Source organism: Camelus bactrianus, chromosome 12, assembly GCF_048773025.1.
Source record: "Camelus bactrianus isolate YW-2024 breed Bactrian camel chromosome 12, ASM4877302v1, whole genome shotgun sequence".
Taxonomy (NCBI): domain Eukaryota; kingdom Metazoa; phylum Chordata; class Mammalia; order Artiodactyla; family Camelidae; genus Camelus; species Camelus bactrianus.
Genome location: NC_133550.1, coordinates 28782044 through 28798887, shown reverse-complemented (window position 1 = coordinate 28798887; position 16844 = coordinate 28782044). Strand labels below are relative to the sequence as shown.

At 38.6% G+C, this 16844-nt stretch overlaps 1 long non-coding RNA gene across 11 annotated transcripts in view; it reads right to left on the bottom strand.

Moving 5' to 3' along the window:
• Nucleotides 1-16844, bottom strand: part of LOC123612972 (uncharacterized) — a 193944-nt gene that overhangs the window by 63351 nt on the left and 113749 nt on the right. For all 11 annotated transcript variants that reach the window (XR_012510665.1, XR_012510669.1, XR_012510668.1 and 8 more), the window contains one exon: nucleotides 835-967. This is a non-coding gene — a long non-coding RNA (uncharacterized LOC123612972). The remainder of the gene's footprint in view (nucleotides 1-834; nucleotides 968-16844) is intronic.

Genomic DNA, 16844 nt, shown 5'->3' with positions numbered 1-16844 from the left:
AGGAATGTAGTTGGCATCCTCTAAATAGTTATTGAATTGATTTAAATTCAAATAATAATAATAATAATAATAATAATAATAATAATAATAATAATAATAATAAAAAAAATCATTTCTGAGCCTCCTCAAAATCAAACAGTGTTTGAATTTTTTAAAAAATTACATCTGTTTTTAATTTCCCATGGGGATCCATGTATATTGTGGAAGCATGGGTATATATTTGTGATAGAAAATTACGGACTGTGACAAGGAAAGCAGCAGCAAAAAATTGTTTAACATTTGGTAAATATGGGTAAAACGAATGTACCTGTTTGGCCTAACAATTCACACAGATTAAGAGTTTTTGAGAACTACTTTCATGGCTTTGGTATATCACACAGTTTGTCTTATTTTTCTCTTTTGACAGTTTTATTAAGTAAGCCTACAAAGTCAGGTGAGAAGATGCTTGTGTATGTGTGTAAATAAGAGATCAATGAAATTTCACCCCAATAAGATGAGTTCTGCTTAGAATGATGACAGTAGCTATTGAGAGCCTAATATATGTCAGACAATCTTTAAATACAATAACACATTCATTGTGTACAAAAACCCTATGGCTTAACTGTTATTTCCATTTTTTAAGATTAATTAGCCGACATTCAGAGATGTCTAAAAACTTGCTTAAGTACACATTGTAAGTGGCAGAGCTAAGATTCAAACCCCAAACTCTCTGACTAGTAAATTGGTATCCTTCCCACGTATCATGCTCGACGCAAGAGGCACCTACGCGTGGTGATTCTTAACAGTGTCAAAACATCTTTTTCTTTGGGGATGCCACTTGCCTGTAATTATTACCTGTAGAGTCTTCCTTTGAGCCTTAAGGCCAGATGAAGGCTTTGTTTGCGTAGAGCAATAAAATAGTACAATCTCAGCTTCCAGATTGGGCACCATTTCCTGGGAAGTCAGTAACTGGACAGAAGTGAGTCACCTTGAATAAAAAAGGAAAAGAGCGAAACAAATGAGAGGGTGTTTAATGCTTTTTCTTTCTTTCTTTTTTTAAATGCAACTAATGAAGCAGTTTGAATTCTGAGAAGAAAGGAACAAATAAAAATGTTACTTCACTTTGCAAACTGTGTTGAATTAATAACACAAATTTTTATCTTCGGGCAGTAATGAATGAGCACTATGGAAGAGCTGCAGGTGGAAGAGGTTGAGAAGGAGCCTGTGTTTTGATATGGGAGCCAAGGTGGTTGACTGGGGAGAACAGAGGCCATGTAAGAGAAACATTAGTTTCTAGCCACTCCCTTTTCTATGCACACTGGATAATTATAAAGTCAAATGCCAAAACAGAAAAGTCATTTAACTATCTGGCTTTTTGGTTCAAGTGCTGTTATACTCAAACGCAGGCAAAATAGCAAACACCAGGTCTGCTGAGAAGAGCATCTAACATCTACATTTTTTTGTTGTACGATGTGCTAGGTATAGTGGTGAACCAAAGCATCATGGCTCCCACCTTCATGGAGCTTATAGTCTAGATGTAAAAAGACTTAATAATTTCATATGACAGTAGGTGAGGTCTTTTAAAGAGACATCACAGTCGAAGAAAATTCAGCAGCTCAGTGGGAGAAAAATTGCAGGGAGTGTTCACAGGAACTGTGGGAAGACAAGATAATGGAGAGGAAAAATAAGGGCTCCCATCAAAGTTTTCAACTAGTTAAAGGTAATGACATCAGTAGGAGACCACACTGCTCCAACTGGGGCTATTCGTGTTATTAAACAATAAGGAATGCCTGGGCATTAAATGCTCTGACTAGAATGGACACTGCAGGGGTTTAATGCAAACTACCTTTTATTCACTGGTGACTTGAGACTACAGAACTCTAGCAGCCACTCACATCCACTTTCTGAGAGAGACTTTCATTACAATTAAAAAATACTTTATTTATGTATCTTATTGAAGTTAAATTAACATAACATAAAATAAACCATTTTAAAGAGAACATTTCAGTGGCATTTAGTATATACAGAATGTTGTGCAACTACCACCTCTAGTTCCATAATATTCTCATCACTCTAAAAGGGAACCCCAGACATTTTAAGTAATTGTTCTTCATTCTTCCTTCCCACTGCCTCTGGTAACTACCAATCTTTGTCCTGTCTCTAGGATTTATCTGTTCTGGATATTGATTATAAATGGAATCATACAATATATATAATCTTTTGTGTCTGGCTTTTTTTCACTTAGCACAATGTTTTTGAGGTTCATCCATGTTGTAGCATAAATCAATACTTCATTTCTTTTTATGGCTGAGTAATAGTCCATTTAATGTATATGCCGCATATTAATAGATTTATCCATTAATAGACATTTGGGTTATTTCTGCCTTTCAGGTACTATAACAGTGCTTCTATGAACATGGGTCCATTTGGGCTGCTGTAACAAAATACCACAGACTGGGTAGCTTACAAACAACAGAAATTTATTGCTCTCATTTCTGGAGGCTGGAAGGCTGGGCTCAGGGTGCCAGCATGGTTTGGGTGAGGGCCCCTTCTGGGTCAGAGAAGTAGAAGGGGCCAGGGATCTCTGTGGAATCTCTTTTATAATAATCCTAATCTCATTCATGAGGGTTCCACCCTCATGTCCTAATCACCTCTTAAAAGTCCCACCTTCTAACATCATCACATTGGGTGTGAGGATTCCAACTTGTGATTACAGGAGGACACAAACATTCAGATCATACCGTGTGTGTACCTGTACTTATTTGAATACCTATTTTCAATTCTTTTGAGTATATACCTAGGAGTAGAATTACTGGGTCATTTGATAATTCTATGTTTAACTTTTTGAGGAGCCACCAAACTGTTTTCTATAGTGGCTGAACCATGTTACATTCTCACCAAAAATGTATAAGGGTTCCAGTTTCTTCACTTACTTGCCAATGTTTGTTATTTTTTGTTTTTTTAAAAAAATCTTATAGCCACCCTAATGGATATGAAGTGGTACTTTGTTTTCTATTTTCATTTTCCTAATAATAAGTATCTTTTTGTGTGATTGTTGACCATCTGTATATCTTCTTAGGAGAAATGAGAAATGTCTATTCAAGTTCTTTGCCCACTTTTTAATTGGGTTGTTTTATTGTTGTTGTTGTTGTTGAGTTGGCATACTAATTTTTGAGCCATGTAATTCAGCTGTTCCAGGATGCAAATCCAATACCCACAGCAGTCTTAGAGGTGGAGTGTGGGCAGGGAGAAGAGAAGGCAAAGCACACAGGAGAGGTGGAACTTGGGGTGCAGCTGAAAGGGTGCTAATACACAGCTTTATCTTCCTCAATAACTCAGAGGTCTGATAACTCAGAAGAGGAAGTGACAGCTTTGGGATGGTACTTTGATGGAGATGCATTTCTAGAATGTGTGACCTCAGCTTTATTCTCAATGCCATTGTCTAGCTCAATAATAAAGAGCTACCATTTTTTAGTGTACTTCACACACATTATCTTTTTTTAAATTGAAGTATAGTTGGTTTATAATGTTGTGTTAATTTCTGGTGTACAGCATAGTGATTCAGTTATACATATATATATGTGTGTGTGTGTGTGTGTGTGTGTGTGTGTGTATTCCTTTTCATATTCTTTTTCATTATAGGCTATTACAAGGTATAGAATATAGTTCCCTGTGCTATGCCGTAGGATCTTGTTGTTTATCTACACACGCATTATCTTACTTAAACTTTGTAGCCATGCTTGGTTGGTTCTATTATCCTAATTTTACAGATCTGAAGAACTGAGGCTTGGGGAGATTGAGTAACTGGTTCAAGATCACAACTTGAAGGAGGCTGAATGAGTAGGGATTCCGTTCTCACAGATTTATGCCCTTTTCCCGCTTCTCCATGGATGGTTTTCACTCGTGTGTCTCATTGCTCTAGTCTCCTAACCTTTCTCCATTTCTTCAGTATTACCTTCCTTAATCAGTCTCCACAATGCTGACATTGAGGGTTTTTCTAAAATGGAAATCTTATGATGTCACATCCTTGCTTAAAGTTTTTTTAATAGCTTGTCATCCTTCAAGATCCGCTGGTTTTCCTTTCAGGTTATCATCTCTTGCTTTCCTTGTCTGTACCCTACCTTAAAATCATGACACATTACCCTCAATTTCTGGAACCTATCAAGCTGTTTTTATAACCATAGAGTTCTTTCTTCCTGGAATGCACTAAAGACTCCCCTCCCCACTAGTACTACCGTATGAACTTTCCCCTAGGCCATAAAATGCACAAACATTGGCAAATGAGGTAATCAGGGGAAGGAAAGAGAGGAAGCTGTCATTATTTACATACCCCACCTTAACTACCTGGAATATCTAAGAGAATCAACTGGAAAACTAACAAGATGGCTTAGTAATCAGATAGAAGATTTAAAAAAAAAATCAATATACCTCGCAATCACCAGCAGTAACCAATTAGAAAATGTTATGACAAAAAGGATCTGATACACAGTAGCACCAAAAATGATAAAACACCTAGAAACAAACTAATAAAAATATGTAAATCCATATTTTAAAAAAGTGCTAAGCTGTTATTGAAGGATAGAAATATTACACCTGAATTCATGAAAATAGACTCCATATTTCTAAACAGAAAGTTTAACTGGGCAGTTCTGAGCCCAGGGTTGAGTGCATGAGTCTGAATGTCATCTCTACCAATTCCTCCCTGGGTCATCTCAGGAAAGTTACTTCATTCCTCTAAGGCTTAGCTTCCTTGTTTGTAAAAGGAGAGTAATATTAGTTAGTTCATGTATCAAGTAGGATAATTAAATAAAACGATCGGACTAAATAAAATGATTTGTTCAGAGCACTCAGTACAGTGCCAGGCACATATTAAATACTTAATAGGTTATCCAGTATACTAAAGATGCCAATTATCCTTAAGATCATCTGTGCATTTAATGCAATTCCAATTTGGCATTTGTTTCTGTGTGTGATTTGTAATTTTATTGAGAGCTCATCTTTAGAGGGCATTTTGGTTGATTTTATATGTCTGGATTCGTGTCTTTTGAGTTGTGGCTATTTCCCAGTACAGGTGTTCTGCTTTTCTTTTTGCCTTTTCCATCCCCATATATGTATGTCTCTCTCTCTCCCCCCCAATTTTTTCCTTCTTTCTTTCTTTTGTTCTTTACTTTCTTTTTCTTTCTTCCTTCTTTATTGCCTCAGGTTCACCAAGATATTCTCCTATATGTGAAATCGTAGAGGTTTTATTGTTTTATCTTTCACACTTAGATTTCTAATTCATCTGGAAATAATTTTGGGTTATGATGGGATTTGGGTCAAGTTTTATTTGTTTTTTCCATATAGATGTCCAGTTGACTCAGAACTTTTTCTTGGAAAGACTGTTCTCTCTTCACTGCTCTACATTGCTGTCGATCATATATCCATAAATTTATTTCTGGACTCTCCATTCTGTTCCATTGGTCAATTTGCTATTTTTATGCCAATACTGTATTATCTTAAAGCTAAATCTTGATATCTGATAGATTGTCTTCCCATCTTGTTCTTCTTCAAGACTATTTTGGCTATTTCTGGCCTTTTTCTTTTCCATATAATTTTAGAATTGGCTTGTTAGTTTCCATATAAAAAAGCCTGCTGGGATTTTGGAATGGAATTGCACAGTCTCTAGATTAATGTGAAAAAAACTGACATCTTTACAACATTAAATTTTCTGATCCTTGAACTTGGTACACTCCTCCACTTATTTAGATCTACTTTACATTCCTTCAGCAATGTTTTACAGTTTCCTGTGTGGAGATTTTTATGCTGATTTCTTGCCCTGGGGTTCCTGCACACCTACATTTGGTGCAGGCTTGACATCTCAACTTTACAAGGTGATATTTTTTCTTCCAAGAGTGTCCCTGGGCTGTGGTGAGTTTACTCATGATGGCTCTGGAGTGGTGGACTCTGTGTTTCTAATACTTTTTCATTGGTGACCAATTGACAATTTCAGCTTCTTACAGGAGCTCAGTTCTTGTAGGACTCAGGTCTCACCTCCTGCTCCTGCCTGCATGAAAACCTCAGGCCTCAGATGCTGGGTGTCTACTTCTAACCAAGACTAATACCCCATTCTGGTTTTGCAATTCTTGTGTCTCTCACACCTGTGAGTTTCCTTTCCCTTCCAGCTTATCTATGTATCTGAAACATTATTTGAGAAATTCTACTGTTTCGAGTGGGAGAAGAAGGATTCAATCAGGCTTAGAATGCCATGTTTCTGGAAGGCTCCTGCAGTACTACTTGTAACCTTGAACAAGGGTCCACTAATGTAGTAGTTAAATAAGTGAATGAGGGAGAGCTAACTATAGAAAGTATGGAAAGGTTTCTAAGTCATATTATTAAATGAAAAGGAAAATTTCACAATAATATACACTGTTTAAAGTAATTATAAATATATGCAAAGCAACTCCCCCTTTAAAATATTTACAGCAATAGATTTGGAAATCAACACACAAAACTGTTCAGTGGTTACCTCTAACATGAGACTGGGGGGGTAGATGAAGAACGGAGTCTCTTGTGGAGTTTTCCATCTTCTTATGTTATTATGTGATTTATTTGATTCATTATTTGATTACAAGCAATATAGCTTCTATTGTATAATTTAGCAGTCAATCATTTCCCCTCCCCCAGCTCAGGCCCCAGACCCTTGACAGCCTTCACAGCCTTGCCCTCTGCTCCCCTCTCACCAATCATCTGTGCTCCAGTCCCCTGGCTCTCTGTCCCCTGAGAGTGCCACTCTCCTCACCTGAGGGCCTTTGCATTTCCTGTTCTCTCTGCACTGTTCTTCCCTCACTTCTTTGCCTAGGTCACCATGACTCATCCTTTGGTGGCTCTTAATTTCTACAGCATGTCCTCAGTGCAGCCTTCCCTGAACTTCAGACCAAGTAATGTTTCCTATCATACACTCTTCTAATATCTTATATTTCTCTTTTGCAACATTTACCACCATTTAATTAAATAATTAATTAGGAAAGTCACTGTATTAACGCCAGACAACGTGAGGAGAACATGAGCTTTGTTCTGTCAGGAACTAAGGCTGTCTCCTTTGCTGACTGATTCCCAGCAGAACACCTTGGACGTAACAGGTCCTTGATACACACTCATTAAAGGAATCAATGAGTAAGTGAATGAGATTTTGGGGACTCAAGCATAGTTTCTGATTCCTCTGAGTCTCTTCATGGAAACTTATGGATCTGAGGCTCCCACATTGGGAAGTATTAATTCCTTTTCTGTTGCTGTTTGGGACTGATTTGTGCACTGCAGGCACTGTCGCTCTTCAGTCCTTTACACTCAGAGTGTAAAGGTGCCTCCTCTACAATTTCCAGAGCCTGTAACTCTGTGATGGTCCTCGGCCATGAACAAAGGAGGCACCTAATAGACCTCTAAGGATTTCATTAGGAAAGGTAATTACTTCCTGAGCTGAGTACTGCCTCGGAGACTCTCCCTTTATCCCCAGGAACCACTTTCTCTATGCTTGTCTCCAGGCTCCCACCATCCGACATCTTTTTCAGATACAAGCTGGTCTCTTGCCGTCTCACTGGAGTTTCTCCTTTGGACAATTTCCTGTCCATGAAGCCTCATGAGATTATGCTGAAATTTTATTCCCAGTGTTAGCAGTAGTGAAACTAACTAAATTGAACTCTAGAGAATGTGCTTTAATACATAAGAACACAGCTAAGTAATTGCTATGTTGAGCAGAGGAGGGAATCAGTCACTATAAAACTCACGCTGTAGGACAACTCATTTCCAAGCAAGATCATAATGAGAGTCATCTAAACAGAATTAAACTTTTATGACTTTTTAAAAGGATCCATTCATCCATCAGACTAAGAGAAACATTTTATTTCACTTAACTGAAAGGTCAGAACTTTCTGATGTCCCTGTTATAGGAGCAATATGTTATGCACATGCTCATCAGAACTTAATGGAAGACTTCCGTTATAAAGAAGTTCAGCCATGTTGAAACTCCTGCTGGATGATCCCCAGTGGAAAACTTTTCTTGCTACTCACTCTATAATAGGATATTATGGCTATTCACACAATTCGTTCCAATGATTTCTAAAAAGGAGAGGCCGCTAGTTTGGATGTTCCATTTACTGCCCATCAAAGGGCAATTTTCAAATGAACGTCACCCTCAAGGAAGCAGGACTCTTCCATTCTCACAGAAATGTGATGGTTATTGGACTTTACATATGTTTCCCTTTTTGAGATACAGACCACAGAATTTGCTTATGACTATCTTTAGCACAAACAGGAAACTTACGATGACACTCAAATGGAGGGGAATAGAGTTAAAATGTTATAAAACTCATGGGAAATCTGTTCCAAATGATCTAGGGGCTTTAAAAAGTCCATTTTAAAACATGAGAATGATGCAGCATAGTTGTTTTTTTCAGAAGCAGGGAGGTGCACTGCCAAACACACTTTCTGGCCCTGTGATCAGCTGCTCATTTCTTGTCAGAAAAATAGCTGGGTGGGACCACGGCTACAGTTTCTGGCTGTGGAAAAAATGTTTCTCTGTGAGAACTTACAAGTCTGTCTGTCTTAAAGGTCAAACCAGGAATGCTGGCTCCTTAGCAGCACTCTAACCCTAACCTTAACCTCAATGCTAACTTAGATTTTTAAACAAGACCATTTATATGAGTAATTCAAGGAGACAGTGTTCAAGGGTATTCAGATCACCCCTTAAGAGGGCACCAAACATACTTCACCACTCTTAGTTCCTCTATGGGTCATGTGTGCACCATAGGGTATGCCCATTAGTCAGAATAGTCTAGGTTACACTGAGGCAACAAAAAAGCCTAAAATTAGCTGGCATTGGTTTAGGGATTGCTGCTGGATGGTTTTATGAGGCAGGAAAAATGTTTCTCTTTCTCTCTGACCTGGAGACAGACAATGGCGGATGATGGCTCCATCCATCACCGGGTTCCTGGAGTGAAGAGATGAGCAGCTTGGCTCCAGTAGACGTGCAATGCAGATAAGCTTCTGTGATTACCCACCCCCAAGATTTAGCAGCATAACTGACTAATACCACATGTATCGCAGCTTTACAGATGAACAAATGCATGCTTATGCAGGTTAAATAGATGGCCTGGGACTCTGGTCAAGGGCCAGGGAAACCATGTCTAAGCTCTATTAACATAGCAGGCTGACTCACTTATGTCTGGCAGAGCCATGAAAGACCATTACTTTTTCCATCAACTACTGAGTCTTCAGTCTGATGAGGCCATTCAGATCCCATGTGACCCTGAGAATGAACTTGGTCTTTTGCAAAGAGAGCAATGTAACATTTTTTTGGTTTAGCACTGCAGGTAGGGTGACCAACCATCCCTGTTTGCCCGGGACTGGGAGATTTCCCAGGACATAGGAGTCTCAGTGGTAAAACCAGGAAAGTCCCAGGTAACTGGGATGAGTTGGTCACCCTAATTGCTGAGGTCATATCTCCTAGCAACACTTAAGAATTATGTAGCGTAAACTCCCACTGCACCTTTTAATTCTTTCCACCATAGTATTCATTATGTTGTGTTGTACATGACTCAGACTGTGCAGTGTTTATCTGCCCACCAAACCCTGGGCTCCTGAGACCAAGGACTGTTTCTTTTCCGCTTTATAATCGTAATACCTTCTATGGTGCCTGCCACTTCAAAAGAGTACAATAAATATTTACTGAATGGATGAATGAATGCTGTTTCTCTGTTGTTTTCATTCCAAAAACTGGTGTCGTGCAACTGACTTTTTCTCTTTGGGGATCAATTTTGCCTAGATATTAGTTTAACTACAAAGAAAGGTAGGACTCTTTCCTGACTGTAGCTCTAAGCTTGCATAAAGCTTTCAGTGTGACCTGTAGTGTAAAATTACATAAACCCAGCACTGAGCTTCAGAATAAACTGATTCCTTATTAGACTGACTGAATAATTGAATCTCCTTGTTTGGCATTTGTTTAAAGACAGAAGGTCATGGGACAAATGGTGGGTATTTGAGGCTGTGGAAACAGATGTTATAAATTTGGTTTAGCTGTTTCTGGTAACTGGGCCTATTGTGACTGAAGACCCAAGCTTCCCAAGTCTGCCCTCCACCCTTGGGAATGCAGAGCAACATGCCCTCCAAGCCAGAGGCAGGAGGAAAATCTCTGCGGGAATGCCTCACTGACGGATTGCATTCATGCCCAGTTAAGGACAGCAAACAGTGGACTGAGAAAATCACTGTGGAGAACTAGATCCAGGTCTCATTCAGTTGAATTATTTTCATAACAGGTCCAAGAAGTGTACTGAGAAAGAGTTTGGTAGCTCTTGACTCCACTTATAGACTAAATCCTCAGACATCTTTGTTTTCATTAATCACTGATAGTGAGTCTCTCCTAAGTGACTAAGCTCTTCTGAGAAGTGACAAATTCCAGAAAGAAGCCATGTGGAGTACTGGGAAGATCACTGAACTTGTATTGAGAGGACTTAAAAAAAAAACTCACCCTCAGTTTCCTCATCTGTAAAATGGGTTTAATAACATCTACTTTTTTTACCTTATAAGATAGCTTATGGTGGGTCAAAGGAGATGAAGTCAGTGAAAAAAGTCTAAAGATTATAAAATACAGAATGAATAAAAGATATATATTTTCTACCTCTATGATTCACCTGATCCTTTCCATCCTATAATAAAACTTACTTAAGTTTGCCTTTTGCTTTAAGACTTGCTTTTGTAAGTTAATTAGACTTCAATTAAAAAAATAAGAAAACCTTCCTTTATTTATCCCAATATTTTCCTCATCAGGAAGAAAATACTCTGGCCTTGTATGTGCATTCTCTTCATAACAGAGGCAGACACAGCTACCATGATCTTAATTTTCCATATAAGTACTAGTTCATAGTAGTTCATGTCCAAGATCATGCAGCTAACCTTCAGTTTAAACTCAAGGGTGCCTATCTCTTTGCCCATGAAATTTCCATAACACTGTTCTACTTTCCAAGTTTTAAAGGGTTTCCCTCCATTTAAAAAAATATCTTGGATTTGGTGTACAAGTTCACCTTGGGCTGTATCACAACATTATTTTCTAGATTTTGATCATATTTCCTCATCTTTTGTCACTCCTGAACTGAAATGTCCTCCTCTTTATTGTGTCCTCCTCCTTATCCTCTCCAATTCCTGAATCTTTGTGCTTGCTTTTATTTGGACTTTTCTTGAGATATAATAGCTAAAGCTGCATGTAATATTCCAGGTGCAGGCCCCCCTGAGTTGGGTACCAGGACAGGATAATGTTTCCAGATGTATTGCCCATACTCATGAAACCCAGATTATCATTAGCTGTTTGGGCTGAAGTAGGGCAGTTCCAGTGGAACATCCTCCAGCAATAGCCAGCAACCACATGGCCAGGCGTCAAGGAACACAATGTCTTGAGGTCTCTAAAATCCTTTCATCTATTTATTCAACAAGTTTTTTTTTTTTTTAAAAAGCACTGAACCTGTGCCAAATTCTGATCTATTCACTGTGGATAGGATAGAGACTGAAATGCCCCAAGTCTTTGTCTTGATGGACCATATCGAGTAGTGCGGAGAGATGGCTGAAAAATACAAAAATGTATAATACAATAGGTGGTAAGTGCTATGTAGAAAAATGAAGTTGGGTGGGGGGACTAAGGGAAGACTGGGCAGAGGCCATGGCTTTTTACACAGAATGGTCAGTGACATCACTGATAATATGACATCTGAGCAGAAACTTGAAGGCAGTAAAGGTTACCTCAGGGAAGAACATTCCAGCCAGAGAGAACAGCAAGTACAAAGGTCATGGAGAAGCAAAGTGCCATGTTTGAGGTATGTCAGTGTAGTTGGAGCTAAGTGAGAGTGGAAGGCACTGGGGAGATGAGATAAGGTCAGAGCTTCAAGGTCAAGGAAGGGCAGATCATGCATGGTCGGTCTTATAAATTATGCTGAAGGACTTGGGATTTTATTTTGAGAAAAGAACTGGCCTGATTAGACATGTTAAGAAACTCACTCTGTCTACTCTGAGGAGAATAGACTATGGGAAATGAATGGTGGAGGTGAGGAGGCCAGTTAACCAGCTATTGTAATCATCCAGGCAGGGGATGATGATGGCTTGGATCAGGATGATGGTGGATATCATTGAATCCTGGGTAGAAATTGGATATGAAAGAGGAATCAATGATGATTCCAAGGTTTTCAGCTTGAGAAATTGTAAAAACTGCTTGAATGGAGTTGCCTTTTAATGAGATGAGAAATACCATGGGAGGCATGTTTCGTGTGTGTACATGTTTATAGCTGGTGGTAGGGAATGAGGAGTTCTATTTTGTATATTTTAAGTTTGAGATACTTTCAAGTAAAGATTTCAAGGAGCCAGCTAGACATGAGAATGAAGTGTTCAGAGGAGAGGTTGGGGCTTGAGTTAGAAGTTTGAGGCTAACTGAGATCACCTAGATAGATAAATAAATCAATAAGAAAGAGGTCCGAGCACTCAACTTTGAAGGATTTCAACATACCATTTAGAGCTTAGAGAGATAGATGGACTCAGGAGAAGGGAGCAGTCACTTTAAAGCTGTTTTGGTGACTGTGTGGCAGCAGTCACTATAAGCACTGGGTTTATTATATATTGGAGATCTGCTCCCAAAGTGGGAGGCCACCAGGGAATATTTATGCTTGTGCATGTGGCTGCTACACAGGATCATTGTGATAAAGCACACAAAAAAAGACTCTTTTCTTATCATTAAAAAATCTGAGGGACATTGGCCAAAAATTAGGTCGAATTTCTTTAGAAGTAGGGAAGTTTGCTTAACTAAGAGGAATCAAAGAGATCATATATTACTGATAATATAAGCATATACATAATATGACAGAAACAAGGAACTATTGATATGATGGATATACAAACCACTAGCACATGCATTTATAAATTCCCAATACCAGATATACTAGAAGGCATATTAATAGAATCATCTATACACTACATATAAATAAAGTTTGGGCTTTGGAATCCTTTTTTTCTGATTGCAACTGGTGTTCTGTCTTCCAGGTCACCCCATAAAAAGCTTGTTGAACCCATGATGTATCTCAGGTGTGGATCTACTTGTTCAATTTTCAGTTTTCAACCATGTTAAGAGTTTTCTTCAATTGCAATTCTGGACAGTGGCAACTACCTCATCTGATAGATAATCAAAGCCATCTGTGCAAGAGGGGTGAAATATTAATAGATTAAAAAAATTCTGCATTTATCTTGTGGATCTCTGCACCCTTGCCCCCAACCCTGTCACCATCCCATCTCTAATTTGGCCAGCTAGAGGTAGGTCTCGCTCCCTAGGGGAGGTGGAGCCAGAAAACAAAGGTATCCAATTTTTGGTTAAGCTAGAAACGTCTTGATCTTTGTATTCAAATGGAAAGATTTAAAAGAACAATAGTAGAAATAAGGCTTCTTTGGGCAGGGTCATAGAAAGGAGAATGAGAAAAGAAATGGGTGGCTGGGACACTGATGAGATGCTGAGAAGCAGCCCTAACCTGCATCCTACCTCATTATTTCCAAAGATATGAGGGGGGTAAAATGTTGCAACTTCTCCAAACATCACATGTATTTAAGCCCCATCCTCTAAGTCCTAGAAAAAGCCCACTGTTTCCTCTGACTTAGTTTCAGAGGAGGGACTCTGGGACAGGTCTGCCACCAATGGGACCACTAGGGATGTTCAGTGCTAGGTGCTAGGGAGGGGGTGGGGGCCTTAGTGGAAAAAGCACCGAGACTTTGAGCCTTCTCTGTGGAGCAGTGTCTTTAGATGAATGCTCCTCTCACCATGTGGCAGGGGAGAATGCTTCTCTCTCCATGAGGCTGGCCCTGTTTGGGAGAGGTTGCTGCCCTTGGCAGGCCTAGCAAGGCCTCTTTGTGAATGTCTTCATCTTTATCCTTTCATACTTTTTCTTGAAGAGCCTTCTTTGTGCCCACAAATGTAGATTTAATATCCATTTCTTTGTCTTCCAATGCTATCTCTGTTATAGCATTTACCTTACTGCACTATAATTACTTATCTGTCTCCTCTATGAGACTGCAAGCCTTTTGAGAACAAAGACCAAGTTATAATCGTCTTTATATTTCTCAACACCCAGGATGGTGCCTGGGTCATGGTAGGCAATCAATAATGATTTGTTACATTATAAAGGAAACAAATACAGTCACTCTCTATGCCATGAGTATTCTGTTCCCTGGTGTGAGTAACTGCAGTAGGTAGAGGAGAGTGACTTAGCCTAAGAAATAAAACACTTTCTGCTCAGCAGATGTTAAATAACAATAACTGTAACCACCTATAGCATATCTTCTCATCCTTATTTTTTTTTCCTTCAAGTAACAGATTGAGGCCCATTTTCTCTGGAATGCCTTTGCTGATTATCCTTACAATCTGCTAGCCAGTCTCTTCCTCCCTAATACACTTCCGTTATCACTTTGAGTGTAGCCATAAATACATATTCCTAGCTTTTACAGTCAGCCCCCCCTTTTTTGCCACAGTGTATTCTTAGAAATCATGTCTTTCATAAAATGGAACATTTTTCCTCTAAAGACAATGCTGTAGTTAAAGGCTGACCAAGGGCTCAGTATCAAATAAAATACAGTCATGATCAATAACATGTCAAAAAGGCAAAGCTACAACTATACTCCTTAAAATAATTTAACAGAGTAAAATCATGCCCTAAATCCTTTCAATAAATACAGATTGATTATCCAAGGATACATGGATTATGTAAAATCATAAAACTAAACCCACCTCTATCATAAATTTCCCCCTAAACTAATATACACATTAAAATAAATATTTTCAACACATAGAGGAACAACCATTTGTTCTGCTCTTAAATTATAAATGGAATATTGGAGGATTATTTAGATAGTTTTAGATCTCTTTTAATACAAGTCAGCAAGTTAGAAGTTATGCCCCTTTGCACTTCATAGATTGTCCTCTCCAAGGCAGAGCTTTCCAAGCCATTTGATTGATCCTGTAGTTGCACCCAAGGTAGTCGGCTCAAGAAATGTTTCTTGCAGTTTATGCCAATGGTAATGCTTCTTTCCTCCTTGGAAAAGCTGACCCAATAATTCTAATCTTCCTCCTCTCCTTTTCTCTTTCTTTATATAGAGCTAAAGACATAGTTGCTCAGTAGAAGACCCAAACAGAGCCAGGGAGAGATATGGAATGGCCTTAAATCACTTGAGTGCCTCTTCCTTCTGTGAGTGATTCTTCCTTGATTTAATTTTTATTATAAAGGCAATTACAATTGCTGATCATGAGCAAATTTAGAAAAAAAAAAAAAGAGCTTCGAAACATTTATGACATGATTTCTAAGAGGTTTGGTTATCTTCTATCAAAGTTCAATAAACCAATCAACATTTATTAAAGGCCTACTGTGTGCCAGGCCTGATGTAGGGCTCAGGGGGAGGCTGAGATGAAGGCGACACAGCTTGGCCTTCAAGGAATCCAGGTGAAATTGGGTGTTAAGAAAGCAGCACTGAAGCCTAGTCATAGGAACTTCTATTAGATGATAGCAGAGTTGGGGGACGCTCCCTGGGGTATTTTGGTCATGTGACCAATGGGTTGTGATTGATGCTGATCACGTTTGGTAAGAGGAAGAACATTTAGGAACTGTTTAACAAGAAACCTGTGTGTTTTCTAGTGAGATTTGAGGATTGAAATTAGCTTCATGTTTAATTAAGAAAAATCTCATAATCCCACTGAAAACATAAATATGATTAGTATAATGTTTGGCAAAGACTGATATTACAGGCAGTAGGGAATTCAATTAAGAAAATACAAGGGTGAGATAATAATGTTGAGAAAATGATCCCTGTAGCCTTGTAGTATGAAACATATTGAGTAATTGTTCAAAGAGAAACCAAATTGCATGACCTAGCCTGGATTTATGTCGTTTAGCTGTTATTTGTCTCAAAATTTTTATGTCTTTTCAGGAGACAACAAGTGCCACACTTCAATGAAAGTAATATGTCCATGTGCGTGGTAGTGCTTGGGAAAAATGAGTAGCATGAGAGATAAGAGTATTTCCAAATAATCTATCTAAAAACAAGACATGCAAGCAAAATATTAGGCAATGCAATTCAGATGTTGGCAATTATATCTATTTTGTTTGTCTGGAAGGCTGTTGCTATGAGGCAGACTTATCTACCTTTTTTGACTTATAAAATAATTCTTGAGTGACTTTTCATAAGTATGATCCACTTAGGAAAAAAAACCCCAAGGTTTTCTTTTTTCTCAGGGGCTACACAATCCTGTTTTAGGAACCATTACTCTGAACTTCTTTTATATATATTTTGCATAAAATGCATTTCTAAAAATAAAGTATGACCTCAGTGGAAAATTAAGCAAAACCATAAGTTGTCTCCACAAGTATAATGCTCTAGAAGTCAAAATAATAATAAGTACAAACAACCAAGAAGGAGGCCTGAGAGCTAGCACCCCTCATGTCTCCATTGTAATCCCTTCCTCCCTGCTCCACTGTCCTGTATCTCCTCCTTTCTTCAGCCTCCATGAGGTCTCCCTGGTTATTTGGACTGGTCAGACCTCTCCCTTACCATACCCCCTTTAGTAGCTCCCTTTTGTACTCAGAAGAAGGCCAAATGCTCTAGCATAGCACAGAGACCTCTATAATCTGGCTTTTGAAATTCATCTTCCACCATTACCCAGCATGTACCCTATGTTCTCACCTCATTGTACTCTCACAGAGCACACTTTACTTCTATCTTCACACTTTGCATATAACATAACTTATACCTGGAAAGCAGTTCAAATATCACCTCTTCTGTGAGATGCTTTCCAATTACTCCAGGAAAAGGAGTGGTTCTTCTCA